The sequence below is a fragment of the Platalea leucorodia genome, assembly GCF_965183815.1.
Source record: "Platalea leucorodia genome assembly, chromosome: 4".
Lineage (NCBI taxonomy): Eukaryota > Metazoa > Chordata > Aves > Pelecaniformes > Threskiornithidae > Platalea > Platalea leucorodia.
The window spans coordinates 108,924,387-108,941,835 of record NC_138826.1 but is presented as its reverse complement, the minus strand read 5'-3'; positions in this window follow the sequence as shown (position 1 = coordinate 108,941,835).

The following is a 17,449-nucleotide window of genomic DNA, read 5'->3' as shown; positions in this document are numbered from 1 at the left end:
GGTTTGAAGCAGTTAGTGTTTAATATGCTTCTTCACTGTGTTAATTTTCCCCAAGTCAATTTTTAAAGCTAAAATAATCCTCCTTTGGCTTTATATAGCCAGAATTATAACTGTAGCCATTTTTAAATTAAGCTCCCTTATTGTCTATGCGTATGTGAAGTAGGTGATACTACACAAAAAGCACGGGCTTAAATTAGCTTGATACTAATACATATTTAAGAGCTTAACAAGCCTGCAAGAAAAATAATGGTCTTGATAAACATTAGAATGGCTCACTTGCAAGCCTTTTTGTTTACTTGCATTTTCCTACTTGCACTTTCAAAGGAATGATGAAATGCACAGAGCAAAGAAATAAAGCCTATTATAATATCCCAGTAGAAGGCAAAAGTTTATTTTAGTTCCACTAACAAGTTTAGAAACTCTTGAATTATTAGATTTGCTGTGAATTAAAACATGCAATGCCTATTAAAAGAAGTGGGAGATTCTGTTAAGCACGTTAAGATCTGTTATGCTACATAAATACATCTATACCTATATAAGAAACATTTCTCCAAACATCCTAACTATATAGCTGGTTATGAAATTTATACTCCTATTGTGTATATGTAATTTTTTCTGGACTTCTGTTACAGTCAGTAATTAAATGGCATAGTGGTGGGTTTATTGCAAGTATGAGAAAGTGCTAAGCAAAACAGAAATGATAATGAAATTTGAGATGTCAGTGACAATTAGCTGTGTTATGAATATTCATTTCATATTCATTCTGGATAGTGCCATTTTTCACTATCTTTAATGACTGAATAGTGTTTCAAGAAATAGAGATATAAATAATAGTCATGTGATAATTAACGTGGTCTTTCCTGAGTGTTGTAGCACTTGTCAAGTGCCACGTGGGCTAGAGCAATGACTAGAAAGTTAATTTCAAACATGGCCAGCTCAATGTGTTTAGCAGGACCATTTGACATTCTTGCAGAACTGCTAATTTACAGCAAGATAAAAATCTGCTTGTAAGTGTTTTTACTCATGCTGCAGTCTCATTACAGAGGCTGAGTGCTACACTGGAATTACACAAGCGTAAATCAGGACCCCACATGAGGGGTGAAAAGAAATGGAGTAGTATTGAAGCAATACCCCTAAAGAACAGTCACCTCCAATTAATTCTGGGAAATGTGATTCACTGTCCTGCTTTCAGACTGGAACGTGCATGTTGACAGAAAACTAAGTATGCGCTTAAATGCTTTTTTTTAGTCAGCACGGAGGCATCCATGATAGTGAAAAGGATAGCACTCTCTGTGCAAAAGGTAGTCTTTGGCTATGTGATCTTAATCTATTTTGAAATCTTCTTAACATTAATAGTGTTCTGCTAGTATCCTCTACAAAAGTTGTGGTATAACCTCCCAATGTTGTGCTAAAAAGTACTGGTGTGCACTCATACTGATGAAATGCATCGAGTCTTTCATTCAGTACCAATATGTGAAGCCATACAGTCCATGGAACAATAATGGGATCTTCCCTGAGTCTGACTGAATGTTTTAAAAAGAAAGACATGGTTTAAAAAAAAAAAATAAAAATTACATAGCTGAAAACCCAAAGCCCTCAGAAAAAGAGCATCACACAGAAATTTTCCTTTTAGATTACATAGCAATGCAAAAGAGCATAACATTTGTTAAATTAATTCTAGAGCACCTCCTTTGTGTAAGCCTCGTATAAAAATAAGTAAGACAAGTATTACTGCCACTCCTTCTGCATCTCACAGATACCTGTCTTTTATTCAGTACCCTGCTTCATCTTGCATGTGAGGGAATTGGAAAGAAAACAGCTTTGAAATTATTTTGTAACAGCATGGCTAGTAAAAACCTGATAAAGATATGTGTTAGTTGATTATGTCCATAGTCTCTATTATTTAAAACTCAGGCTTATATTTTATAGTTTATTCCAGAATATGGGATTTCATTGTGTGAGAGAGAAAAAGAAAAAAGGAAAAAAAAAGAAAGATAAAAGCAATAGGGAGGACATTCTTACTTTGCAGTGTCAAAAACTAAAAAAGCAAAGTATAACACAAATGAAACAGCACCTGGTTGTGAGGGAAGACTGTAGGAAGAGCCCCACCGATACTGCTCTGAGCATCCCAGGAGGCTCCAGGGTAATTGCTCTGGAGTATTCAAGAACCTTGGCTCTCGGTCAGTGAAGTGGATGCCTCAAAGAAGCTTACCTGTCATGAAAGAGTGTTTGCCACCACACTCTTAAGACTGCGTATGCAAACTCTTGCCAGTGTGTACCCTGGGAAAATCGTGTGCAGCAGAGTTGTTTCATTTCTTGGCTAGAGCTTCTGACCAAAAGCTACTCATAAAGAATGAGTTCCCTCAGAATATGATCAGGTTCCTTCACCAATGAACCAACAAAACTGATTTGCTTTTAAACTTGGCTTTCTTAAGTAGTGAGGACATTATACAAAATGTCAGTTGTAGAAAACAGACTTAGATTGCATGATCATAAGGTAATTGAGTTTTAATTAAATGGAAAAGTAAATAGAGGCCTGTAATGAAGGGTATCACTTTTGAATAGGCAAGCTAAGGTAGACAAAAGTAATTAGTTACTCATATAGGCAACAGAGCTCAGATTAACATTTCGCTTCAATGTGAAAGAGGCCTGGAAGTCCTTTGTCTTGCATGTCCAAAAATGTTCTTGAACATATATCCCAAGCAGAGAGCTAGAAGACATTGCAGAAAAAAATGAGACATTAGGATTAAATAGGGAAACTGCAAAGGATGTAAAACCTTACATCTTGTAGAATAAAATGAGAATTTCCAGAAGTCAAACTGAAATGAAACTTTTATGGGGCATTAGGCTTGACAATGTGTTTATTGACCATGCAAACAGAAAATTAAAGAAGGAAAAGGAAAAAAAGGATTGCTAAGGACATAAAAAGTAGTACAACCATTGCCCTTAAATTGATTTGTTTTTGTTTTCAGTATGAGTAATGTTGAACAGTAATGGTAGCATGGCTCTAAGTTTCAGTGTCCCAAATAGGAAGCTTTATGTGTTCAATTGTTCTATTTGAGAAGTGAAGTTAAATTGGATAGTGGACACTACATCCTTATTAGAAACACTGGTGGCTAATCAATCCAACAGCATATTGGGAGACAGTAAGCAAAGAACTTAAAAAATGCATAACTCCTGCCTTCAATTGTAACCTCATAGTCATAATGCAGGACTGTTTCCATCCTTTGTTATTTGGTTAAAACTACTTAGCTAATCTTATTTATATTTATCTAACTGTAATAATAACTCCTATTTCCCAGTTTGCTACTTTTCTTTTCCCACGGCTAAAACAAATATTATTTTAACCTAGCTTATCTGACCCAAAGCTTTAACAACAACACCTGTCTTTTATTTGTTTTCTCCTTTAACCCAAAGTTAATAGTCTTATTATAACAGTTTCCTCCAACTCCTCAGGACTGTACTCTGTTCATATGCTTTTTTTGTTATTCACTGCATCACTTCTGCATCAGGCCTTCCAAGAAATATGAGTTGCTGTGATAAGGTAAATGTTACTTACCCTTGGAAGCACCAGGAGAACCACATCTTGGAGTTAAAAAGAAGCACTAATGCCATTGCACAAGACACAAATGAAACTTCATCTAGAATGCTATGGTTAGTTGTACTCACCATTCAAGTTTATTTCAAACTACAACGTGTAAAGAAAAGGGTTACCATAATAATCAGAAGAAAGACTTCTGTAAAATAAGTTCATTTTTTTCTTTTTTGAAAAAAATGGTCTTTGTGGCTCACTCCAGAGAACTGAAGCCTGTGAGGGTATATGATTGCACATTAGACATAGGCAAGGAAGTAAACACCATAGAGAATGAACTGTTTTAAAGACAATACTGGTACAAGAGCAATTGGATGATAATAGTAGCCATGGACAACTGTGATCTTAAAATTAAAAGGTTTCTGATTGTCAATGGAAGTAGGTTTTGGAATAGCCTCTTAATAGGAGAAGTAAGCTAAGACAGTATAACCAATTTCAATGTATAGTGTAATCTGTGTGATTAGTATATGAAAGGGATGAAATTGATATATTCAGGAGTCTGATGGTCCCTTATAATCCTGTATTCCTTTGCTCTTTTTAAAGGGTACAATTTGTGTTGCTTGAGAGCTGGCCTTTCTCGTTGCCTATACTGTGTAAAAAACAGTTGTTTTTTTTAATTTGCTGATCCAATTGAAAAAATCAAGACAGAGAGTCAACTGAAACAGAATATTTAACTTTATTGTCATTGTATCCATTTTTTTGAGGGGAAATGTTTTACTTGGGTTTTTGGTTTTGTTTTGGTTTTGAAGTGCAGGGTAAAGCTAGTCAAGAAATTCAAGCTACATTTCCTAGTATTTTTGGTCTCTTCTGGACTGTGTTTCTGAGTGAAGTTCATGAAAAAATGTCACCTAACTTCACTGCTGACCCAATCAGAAGACTATGGCCTTAGTTCATTTTTTGGCACTCAGTGGTTCTATAAATATTAAATACGCCAATTGTGCACATTCAGAGCTCTACTAAATCAGGGCTGAGATTGTCTCTTGTGTCTGCCCTTACCTGGATGCTTAAGGAAGCAGGAAGAGCTCCTTGTACCCTTTTGTCTGATTCACTGCAAGCCCATGCAAAGCCAGATACAATCTAGCCCAGATTTATCATCTGTCCTTCAAGTACCAGGGGGCAATACAAGGAAAGAATAACAGATGTAGCCATGTGTATAGTATCAAGTGGGAAATAACTCTGAGAAATGGTTTGTATTTAACTTTAAAACATTAAGAGAATAACTTGAATGACTGTCAGGCAGAAGGTCATTCAATCCTTGGAGAAAGAAGGAAAAATGTCCTATGCCGTGTCTGGAGATAGCTGAGATGATACAGATGGTACTTAAAGCAAGCTCTCTGACCCAGAGCTCAAAGTCTATACTGAAACAGACTCCCAGACCTAGATACTTTCTGTTCAGTCTAATAGGGCTGTGTAACTTGCAAGATGGTATGTATGTATACATTAGAATCCAGGAAAGCTCTGTATGAAAAATGACTACAGACAATCCATGCCAAGTATGTTTCTTCCTATACATATCTAATAAATCCACTTCTATAAAAGTTGAAAATTATTCTTACATGCCAGAATGTATCTTGATATTGTGTGGATACATATGGGAAATGAAGGGCTCACAGAGTTTTCCAAGCCTGCGAGGACCTTTTAGGGACTGAGTGAAATTACAGTTCTTACATTCAGAGAAGTATAAAACCTTTTTCCAATTTCACCCGATATCCTGAGTTGGGAATAAGGTCTGGTGGTGGTTCAGCTGGGAGTGACTGGTATCCCTAGCATCCTACAAGCTGTTAGAAGGACATAATGAGAAGCAATTGGTAAAACAGCAAGGTCTGATACAGGGAAACAGCACCATGAAAGACTCTGCCCATGGAGGAAGCTCAGGCATACTGTCTGTGGGAGCAGTGAATCAGGTGCCTTACAAGAAATGTCAGCCTGAAATGTTACAGTACAAAATACTGCAGAGCCAAAGCTCAGGAGGTTGCCGTGGAGCAGGGTAAGAACAACAGCAACAAAGCTGTGTGGTCAAAATCTCAGTGCTGTATATATGGACCTCTACACTTAACAGCTGACACTGTCAAGCTAGCAAGGCAGAAATCGTAAATGTTCATTGCAGTAATCAAATTTCCACATGACTAGGCACAACCACAGCATTGTCCAGTATTCTGTACCAATATTCCTAGACAAATCATGACCTGAGCTTTCAAAAAAAGGCTATGTTCTTTTCTTAGTACTCTGTTTACATAATCTCCTATTTTTTCTCTGTGTTTATGAGATTACTGTTCTTTTTATCTTTGCTCGTTTTGCTAATAGCACCTCACAGTTTGTATTACAGAAAGCTAGTGCTATTAAAATTTGCATTATTTTACATATTCACTTCCAGTTTATTTCTTCCGCAATGTTGTTTGCATATTGTGTCTTTACACCTTCTGAGTGCAACTGTGAGGATTTTGCTGTTACTTTAAGTGTATATGACCTTTTCAGAGAAATGATAGTCCAATCAGAATGGTTAATGTTTTCTTAAGAGATATTCCAATGTGCAAAGCTCCAAAACATCACAGCCTGATCCAAAGAAAATTCACCAGAAAGCTTCTTTTACAATTAACACTTTTTCTGTATTAACAGTTTGCTGAGACTTTTTGCAAGTTGTGGACTAAAACTAGTAATACATGGACTATGTGCTAGACAGCTTGCATTTTCCAACTAGAAAAATAGTTTGACCAAGTCAGAAATAGCAAGAGAATGAAGGGTATAAGCAAGCCAAGAAAAGAGTTAGAAGGTATAGGTTCATTATGAAGCATGAAGATTGTTAAGATACCTTGTGTCAGTAATGATGAAGCTTTGACAAAAAACATATTGCACAAAGATTTTTCTCTTACATTATGTAATGCAATCAAGAAAAACTAAAGAACATCCCATAGAAAAGACATTGTCTGTTTAATTGTTGGAAGAAATGAGAAATTTGATGCTGAATAATCTCAAAGTCATAATTTGGTAGAGACACATAGATTATGCAAATAAAATATGTTTAAAATTTTGTTTTGAACATGGTATCTCACATGTAGGGGAGATAAAAACTGTATGGCAGAGTGTGAGTGCCAGGCATTTATGCAATAGACATTTTGATAACTCTTCCTTTATGTGTACCTCATGTGTACTGAAATAGTGGTGCGAGAGAATAAAATTTCAAAAATTAAGCCTGCAGTGAAAAAGAAAGAAGGAGATCTCCATCCAGGGACCAGGACATCTGGAGGAAATCTGTAAAAGACTCTGTGGCAACTGTCCTTTCTCAGTGTAACAGCACTTCACTCAAAGGGCCAATGCAAATGGCAGGGTCTCCATTTTCTAAGCCAAGACCTGGAGCACGAAAATTAAAGGTCTTTCCTTCTCCTTTGCACCCATGATCCGGGGTGGGAAGAGAGAGAGACGGAAATGTTGATCCATCTTTCCTACCCACTTGCTCCAATGATAGCTAAAGGAACATTACAGGTTTTTATAGCTTGATTAGAGAGAGAGAGATCTTAAGATACCACCAAGGCACTGCAGCCTGCCTTTCTTACTGTGGCTGTAAGACACCCTGTGGTCTTTTCAGAGGCCTTTTGGTGCAAGTACAGATGTTATGGACCCAAACACAATCAGCCACACATGTCCATACCATGCATTACCTGCAGGACTGAGTATTCAAGTGCTGAAGCTCATTTCCAGCTTTAGATGCACTATGGCATCAGTGGAGGAGCCATGTTTGCAGCAATCCCTGTGGGATGTTACCTGCCTGCCCGTTTATAGGTGGCCATCCCGTTCTTACAGGCTGGTGGAAGCCATACCACCACAACGCTGGGCCAGAAGCAGGTCATTTGCAGTGGCCTGGTGAACTTCTGCCATGAGCTCGTCCTCTGTCATGGCTGCAGTGAAGTGACTCAGAGAAAAAGAGGACAAGGAGCATGTATCAGGTGTACATCCGAGTTTGGGTCCTTTTTTCCATGACGAGGCATCTGCCTTGACATTCTGCTTCCTAGATGCCAAAGGACAGTGAAGGGGAAGCATAAAAAGGAGACCCAGTGGGCAAAGTGGGGAGAGAGGCACTTCATCCCTCAAGACTATTCCAGGTTGTGGTGGTTGGTTATAACCACTTTGAGTCCTTTGGTCACAGGTGGAGGGCCACTCCTCAAAGGCAGCTTTGATTGCCAGGAGCTCATTTTCTCAGGCATAATTCCTCACAGTGGGATGAACTACCAAGAGAAAAAGGTACAGGTTAGAGCATCTGTTTCTACAGTAAAAGGCCGGGGCTAAGGTAAAAACTACAGTGAATACCCATTTTACTTTTTCAAAAGCTGCTCGTGCTTCAGGCATCCATGAAAATCAAGCCCCCTTTTGAGTGAGTGCCGTTATGGCAGCCACAATACCAGAAATCCCCTTCATGAACTATCCTTAGAGGCTGGTAAATCCTGAAAACCATTGCCCCCATGCTAGAACGGGCCTGCCAACTTGTGATGTCATTAATCTCCTTAGAGTCTATGCACAAGTCAATGTTGGCCACAGTTACCCGAGGAAATCCACCCTCTGTTGGTGAAAGGAGAATTTCTTCAGTTTGGCACAGAGTCAGTGCTGGTGCAAGTGGTTGAAAACATCCTGAATGCCGTCAATACATATCTCTCAAGAAGTGCAGAATACCAGGATGTCATCCAAGTGTGCCGCAGCATAGCAATGGAGCAAGTCCTTCAGGACAGCTTTTACAGAATATTGGAATGTGGCTTGAGCATTGCAGGGACTGGCAATCACAGGATTGCTCGTAGTGGCACCTTGTGGATCCAGCATAGTGAACTAGGGAGCCCACTGCAGATGTTCAGAGCACTCCAAGTTAAGAGGGGTGCTGGTTCTTCACTCTGATGTCTTTCTGCCTTCTGTAATCCATGCAGGGGCAGAGACTCCCATGCTTCTTTATGAGAAAAAACATGGAAGACCTCACAGGGGAGTTGGAGGGGTAGATGAACCCATATACCAGATTGTTCTTGAGGTACTCCTTGAGGGCTGCTGATTCACAATCTGACCAGGCATAGGTGCTCCCAGAGAACACCTCCTCTGGACGGTGCCCAGGTGGGGATCATACCATTAGAACGGTGGAAGGTCTCTTTGTATTAGATATGGCAAATGTGGAAGGCAGCACTTCTGTAATTTCTAACATGATTATAGCACGCACTGTGTGTGTGCATATACCTTAACAAAATGTGTCCTTCTAACTAGAAGGATGCTGGGGTATTGAAAATGCTTGACACTGGGGTAAAAACAATACTTTGATAACATTTAAAATGCTAAATCCAGATACACACATTAAATCTTAGATACATCCTTCTAAAATTACTATAAAGAAACCTGAGGGCCCTTGTTGGGATATAGCATGCTGTATATGGTAGATATATGTAACCTACAGAAATCAGTATATCACCTCAGCCTGAAAATGCCATCAGAATGTAATGCAGGAAAAAAACAGTAGTGAAATGATGCAGAAATGAATGATACCAGAGGCCTGCTAATAAAACAATATTATACCTTCTTGGTCAGTATACCTAGTATACCTTACAGAAAATCCTTATTTATGATAGACAATATAGACTGCAAGTAGCCGTGTGTACAAATATCATCTTGAAAAGTACCATTGAATTGAAACGCCAAATGCACCCATGGTAATTGCTGACACCCACAGCACTCATTACAACCTATCATGACCATGTTGTATGTGCCTTTCAGTCTTCTTGGCAGCTTGTTCTGTTTGAGGGGTGATTTGGAAAGGGAGCATTTTCTGAAAAGGACAAGGACAAATTGTTCCAATGATGGGCCAGGGGAGAAAATGGAAATGCAGAAATATGATGACAAATATGATGTTTGGCTTTGCTTCAGTCACTTCAGTGCTACAGTATGTAGCATGCTCAGAACTGCCAGCTTCTGAAAGACTGGAGATTTCAGCATTGTCACAGTGTTTAAAACAAGACATCTGACAGTGAACACAAAAAAGCTCAAGATTTTTCAGTCTTGGTGGATCAACAAGATTTGATTACTTAAACTGGCACTGTCAACACAAATGCCCTTCAGGTATTTTCTCTGGTATCTCTATGTATTGCATTAGACTAAGGTATGTGCCATTCCAGAAGGTTATCCTATCTTGCACCATAGAATGGTTTCTAAATTTATACAGCCTGAAGCAGCTATTGAATTGAAAACAATGTCTTTGTCAAAGAACAATGCTTTATGTCATAGAAGGAAGATATAGTTGATCTTGAAGGCAGGAAAACTAGCTACGTAGTAATTAAACTCAGTAAGTCAACTTCTACAGCAAAACTTCTAGTTTGAAGTTTCTTTTGAAAAGAGTTTGCATTTTTGGAAGAAGGTGCAAGTAAAATATTTCAATAAACAGGCAAAAATTACTGCCTTTAGGTGATATGACAGTACATCCTTCTGTACATATACTACCACCCAAATGATAACACATATGAATAGTAACCTGATTACATGGATTTAAAAGCATCCCTTCCAGTACTTTATGTTTGATATTTCCAGGTTCTTCTTGCTAAGCAAATCAAAAGAAGCATTAAAATGATCATTCATATTACTAGTTAACAGTATTAATTCCTTGAGTAGTAATGAACTTCATTGAAGGCTATGTGATACTGCTGTGATACTGATCATGCTTGATCAGCCACATTCCCTTGCTTTTTACTGCCTATATTCATCTGGTATGTTTACCCAGATATCTTGGTCATGTAAACAGAACAAATTCTCTGGAGTGGAGTATGCCATTCATGAACAGCAAAACTGTAGCAGCCATCAGACAGCTTGGAAAGCAGGCTTCATGAGAGCAAAGAAACTATGGGTTTTTCTTAGTTCAAACAATAGAGAGGGAGCTCAAGAGCCAACAGGAAACCATCATGAACTCATTAATCATAATCTGAGGGAACTTCAGAGGCATCTGTGAGAGTGTTTTATCTATTGATCCACATGGTGGAAAGATGTGATTCACTAATCCTTTCATCACAGGTGCTGTGGACAATGCAGTACAGGTTGAGCCATCGCAACAATAGCTGGCAAGCTTGACCTCTGATAAGACAATAAATTCAAAGTTCTTTAGCCAGGAGCTGGATATGCTTAGTCTGTCTTTGAAGAAAGATTGTCCGGCTTGAGTTGTAAACATTTTATCCTCTTTTATCCACTGTAAATCAAAATGTTCTCAGTGCTGGCAAAGAAAATGAAGCATTGTTAGCTTGTTAAATGAAAAGGACTGAAGGCCAATACTTCTCTTTATCATTAAACTTTATTTGGAACATGTTTCATGGGTGCTGGATGACTCTTGTGAATCCTCTTTAAAATTACAAATTACCTTCTTGAACCTTGATATCAGCTGGTACTTTTACTATTGATATAGAAAATCAATGTAGATTAATGTAGAAATCATCTAAAATTATCAGCAGCCATTATGTCAGCTCATGTACACATATGACATGAGATAAACTTTCCATTCCAAATGTGTGGGAAGCGATATGTCAGATAAAGAGAAGGGGAAAGGAGATAAGTAAAAGTTAAAAAGACCACTTAACATCTGCTATGTAGCATTTGTAAAGACAAGTTAATTTTAGTTAATGAATGATTGCATTGTGAAATATGTGGTGGTCTGCAAGTAGCTGGACTGGGAAACCCAGTCCTCATGAAAATGGCATTGTTTGAAATTGTGTGATAAATGTTTCAAATATAGTAACCTTCTGCTGAAGCTTATGGTTGTTAGAAAGGCCAATTCTAATATGGGAATTCTACAGCTCTGATTAAATGGTCTACTTTGAGTCCCGTATGTACAAATTCTCTGTTACATAAGCAAAATCGTTAGTTTGCTTATCTAAAAGCTGCAAGATAAACAACTTTTGATCACTTAAGTTTTTCTAGCATATTACATCTCCCAGTCATTACCTTGTATTTCTCTTTCTCAGGACATAGTGTAAGATTGCACCTAATTCAGCAGAGCTGTACATTGCCTCTGAAAAGGAGGTTCTTCTAGGCCTGGCTGGAAATTCATGTCTGTCTCTTGCAACTAGCAATTGTGTGCATAAATCAGTTGAGCTCACTGATCTGACAGAAAATCTTTTTTTGCTTTTTTTGATGAGTTCATTTTCTACTAGATCAGTGGGCTGTTCTACTTCCTTCTTTGATTGCACCATAATTAGATCTGAAACAAATGAATAAGCAACTGCGTATGGTGCAAGAAGGGGAAGAGTGAACTATATAGTTGTGCTAGCATAATGTATAATGAAACCACACCTTTACTTCTATATCTGGAAAGTCCACTAATCAAAGTAAAAGAGTTAGCAGATTGGCACTGGCTTTATTATTGAAATCAGTTATCCTGTTTCATCCTTTTGTTTCATTTTACATGTACCCTCTTTTGTCTGAAGATGGTGAAGTGTCAGTCCCTTCAAATTATGGTTACAAGGCAAAATACTGCCAAAAACATTTACTATGCCCTTAATCTGATTGGATTTCTTTTCAATAACAGTGAACAAAATTATATTATGGAAACATAAAGAAAATGTTTTTGTTACAGGATCCCATACGAATCCTCCTATTTGTGTACTACTGTCAATGTTTACCCTGTGTTGCAAAGTTCAATGTTACTTTCCATGCTGTTACCAGTTTGTCTCTGGTAAAAACATATTTTAGGTTTCATCCTATCCATATCACTGTACACAAGTAACACTAAGTTTCTACTCTAAATCAGATACAAAGTTGGCTTGCCCTGTGCCTTCCCAAAAAAATACATGATTTCCATTCTTATAAACAACTTTATGGTGAATCAGCCTCATGGTGACTTTGATTATCTGACAATGGAATGTTTCAACCTGGATTCACCATCCAGCTGTTCACCAGAAAGGAAAGTAGTAGTAGTAATAATAATAATAATAGTAATAATAGTAATAATAGTAATAATAGTAATAATAGTAATAGTAATAATAGTGGTGGTGGTGGTGGTAGTAGTAGTAGTAGTAATAATAATAATAATAATAATAATAATAAAAGTACATCAGATTTTTTTTAAGGGTTGATCATTAGGAACCACACAGATGTGACAGTTGTCACTCTAGAAGTAATAGTCTTAGAGCAAACTAAAACCATCACATATTATTGGATTATTAAAGGAATGGATATTACCTTATCTGTCACAGGTTTCAGATGTTTTAATCCTGTATTTCCATAATAAACTACTCAGGTTTGGTAAGTTGTTTAAGACTGGGGATAGGGAAGGTGCTTTCATCTTCGCAGTCATAGTTTAACCTAGATGTCTACTTTCATTAATGTTCATTTCCACTGTGGGGATCAGTACAAAAATGTTCATGCCTTGCTTCCAGTTTCTCAGGGAGTGATAACTATCTTAGAACAGAATTGTCATGATTTGCACAAATCACTAGATATGGGACAGATATAGTAGAGGAGCTCAAGAGCAAGCAGCGACTGCACTTTTGCAGTTCAGGTCTCTGCAAAGGAGAAACATGACAGTGAAGATGAACTTGTACTAAACAATATTCATACAGTAGCTATTCATGAGTTAGTAGCAATGCTGTTTTAAATTACATCTGTGCACATAAAATCACTAATCTGTACTTTTCCAATGGGGATTTAGACTATACACTCTAGTATTATAAATCAAACAGCTTTGAAATTAATGAAATGTATTTTTAATGGTTTAAAATACCATATTATGGACAGTATCAATTAGATGCAAAGGACGAGTTTACTAGCTGAACTTTCATTCCTTTAAAACTTATCTAAGGATAGCATTACGTGCTACATATAGTATAGGTTTCCATTTTTATGGCTCCTCTTGCAGTGTCATCTATTTTGATTTAAACAAAGGTTAGGAATGCATTAATTGTCGCTGAAGATATATTCATACCTTTATTTTAAATTTCCCAGTGATTTTGTTGTATATTTTTCTAAGTAATGAAGAGATTTTCATGATTAGTTTGGCAACACACGACACTAGGGAAAAATAATGGTTTAATCATCTTAGAAAAAGATAAGAATACTAGCAACATTTATAAATATATTAAAGGAGAAAAATGTTTGGAAAAGATCTATTAAAATATATTTCCCTTGAGGAAATACAATATCAGCTTGCATGATTAATTTACAGCATCTCAAGAATTCACTGAAACCCATCTTAAACTTCTTTATGTGATCAATTCCATTTTATTGCTGTGAGATTTATGCCATAAAGCAAATAAATGGTTGATTTATCTCACTGTTCCACTTGTGTGACAAAGCATAAGACAGAAAGGATGAAGAGAGGTGAAATCAACTGATATACAGAAAAGAACTGATTGTATGCTAATGTTGTTTAGATTTGTGAAGAAAGTTATTTTAGACTTTTTTATCATTTTGAATGTTTACTTAACATATCAGGAATATCAAATAAATGATTCGATTAAAAGAATTATTTTTGCATTCAAACTTGAATATCATGTGTGTATATGTAGTCCCAATGTTTCAGGAAGTTCAAAAATTCTGCCTTTTGAATGGAAACTGAAGTTCTCTGTTTAGGTCAAGGGTCCATAGTGCCATGGAAATATGCTATAAGCTTCCTAAGTGTTGTCCAAAGTGCCTGAACAATGTCTTGGTGATACCATCACTAGGAATGACAGAGTCATCTACTTTCTCTACATATATTATTCACAATAGTTTTTTTATTCTGCTAGAAAAAATAAGAATGAGAGGGGATAATGCTTGTCTAAGACAGAAACCAAAATTAAGTCCAGATAGCATAAAAGTTTGGAAAAGACACTGTATAAGGAGAACATTTGGAAAGCTTATTTTATAAAATTAACATCTTTTCTCAAAGAAACGAGGGTTAAAAAGGAATCTTTGTGACAGACTTTTCCTAGATTTTCAATCAACTTTAGTGATAAAAGGCACTGTAATCATTGTGGCTGCTAAAAAACTTTTTATACAGACATTTCCTTAGGTCATAGTCATGATTTTTAGTGATTTCAGAATTGTATATACTTCTCTGTCAGTAGAAGGTATTGTAGGCGTGGAGCCTGCAATGTATTACATACAAGAAAACTTTTGTACAGAACCTTCCCCACCCACACATACAGCCAAAGTCAGGATTAACAAAGCTTCAGACACCAGTAGTAAGCACAGAATGCAACTCCCCACTGATACAAGAATCAGTGGACAACCACGTCTTCCCTGGATGCTGTCTTGGCACCTTATTTGCTTCTGCCTGCAACTGAAGGTGTGGCTGATTTTTTTTATTAGGTGTGAGTGAGTTGGGCCCCAGCTATTCTGATGATCAGCAGGGATCCTTCCTCTCCAGCACCATTGTGTGAACAGCCAGACACTGCAGTGAGGCAAAGGGCTGAAGAAATGGCAGGTCAGGAGCTGAGTGGAGGACTTGTCACTCTGCTGAGGACCAGATTTGGGAGGAACTCTTCATTCCCTGAGCTTATTAGTAGAATTGAATATTAAAACTTATTAATATTCTAATTGTGCAGGTTTTTGGTTTTGTTTTTTTTTTAGTACACATTTAAAGATCCCATATGCTAAGGGACTCATGCTTTAACTTGAGGTGTGTAGCAAGATTTCACCTCCAAACAAAATCCTTTTTAAACCTTTTATGAAACACAGGACAGCCTGCCATTCCACCTCCATTTTGTCCCTCATTTATTCCACTTAAATTTCAGTCAGCAGGTGGTAATTGTGACGTGTTCAAGGAAGATGGAAAGAGATTCCCTTGAAAGGCAGTCTACATGTGCTTGCAGATATTTGATTTCTAGTGGATATCTTCCTGTCCTCAGAAGATCTGGTCAAACACCTGCTTTGCTTGTAAGTGAAAGTCACAGAGGAGAAAATAAATTATATTCTGCAAAGTAGTATGCAACCTTTACCATTAAGCAGCTAGGTCACTATGGCAGATTTTTTTTAATACATATATCATAATTCATAGGACTGTCCTTTGTTTCTGATATTAGCATGACCACAGCTCCCACTAGCAACATAGACCTGCATATGGAATGCTTTTACTTTCATTTTTTATTAAATAAGGTATGTGAGCAAAATGAAATTTCACCAGACTCAGTTGGGGTTTTTTTTGGGTTTTTTTATACAGCATGAATGTTAAAAACAGTCTTGCCATGGAGGAAGTGCTGTTCAAAACCACAGAGAAATTTTTGGTACATCTGCTGCCCTTGATAGCTACTCACCCACAGCAGAAATGCCTTAAATTTCACCTTCCTTCTTTCCAAGAGGAAAATAAATGAATGGATGTGACTCTGAAACTAGGAGGAAGGGGTTTGAAAGCAGGAGAATAGGTTTTAGGTTTGGGCTTTTTTTCTTTTTAATATTTTCTTAAGCTTCTCTTAGTGGTCAGTCAGTCATGCACCTTTTATACCTTTAATTTTTCATAAGAAGTTACATGATTTCCATTTACTTCCTTGGGATCGAAACAAGGCTATGAAGTTGCTATGTGCTGATGCAGTGGCTGGAGAGAGGGTGCTTTTCAGGATCATAGGGTGCCTCTCAGTCACCTCCTGTCTGTCCTATTGAGTGGGAATCTTTCATTCACTTCATGGGCATTAAACTGACGGTCAGTACTGGGCCCCAAATTAGCTTAAGAAAGAAACTGGGGATTGACTGTTGTAATATGAGATAGGTCTTGGTGACAGGGAAAGCTGTGTGAAGCTGGAAGGTGCTATAAAAGGCGTTGTGCCACATATGAGCTCCCTCTCACGTTCCTGGGATGCACCACAGACAGGCAGTACTTTACTTCAGGCAGTTGTATGGGACAGAACAATACTCGCCTCCTTTTGTGCAGAATAGCCCGTTGTCGGTTGATGATGAAGGAGGTGGAGCTGAGACTCCACTCTTGCCACCCATTTTTGTGTGTTTGTTACAGGTAAAATGTGATACAAAGCATCCATTTATGTCCCTCTGTATTTGGAACTGAAATGTGAGACAGCCTGCGGGTGTCATACAGGAGTACCACATATCCTGTGCTGTCTTGAGCAGTTTAAAAATTGCATTGCAGAAAAGGTGTTTTAGATGCTACATCCTGTCCAAGGGAAAGAAGTAAATGTTGGGGGAATTTTAAAAGGTAGTTGTTTTAAAAGACAGAATAAGATTGCTATAAGAAGTTCCCAGCATCTCTTTTTACAGTCCCTTTCCCTTGTATTTTCAATTACTTATTTTTCATTACTACAGGTAATCCAGAGCAAATGCTACAAAAATTTATTATTCTTAGATCTAACAGATATCAGGATCATACTAGCAATAAGACAGAGTATGCATTAGTGGGCCATAAATGCAGTCCTCAGAGGGTATGATACATTTATGAAAGTTTCTGTCATTTTTTTGTCCCATCTTACTGTTTCCAGAACATCTTGTAGAGCTTGTTGAGAGCATCTGACTGAGCTCTTTGAGAGCAGGTCTGACCTTAGGCATTCCAGTCAGTCCTGCATGCCTACAGTGCAGCTTTGCTATGAAAAACATCTGCAAAATGGCTTTGCAGATTTCCACCCTTTGTGTGCTCCAGCAATTCCAAATCAAGTTAACTTCATTAAGAAAATAAAACTAGGTCTCCTTCTGAATTCATTCTTTGTGAGAAACATCTTTTGTGGAGACATCCTTCAAAAACAATGTGGAAGGTGAAACTAGTGAATGGTGAGGATGAAGAGATGTGCAGTAGAATATCTGCGCCCGCATCACATGCAAAACCTGTCATCATTCCTTGCTCCTAGGGTAGACATTCCTCTTGAATTTTTTGATGCTGTATTTATCATATTTACACTGAAAGGCACCTGAGTAATATTTACTGAGTAAATATTCTATTAC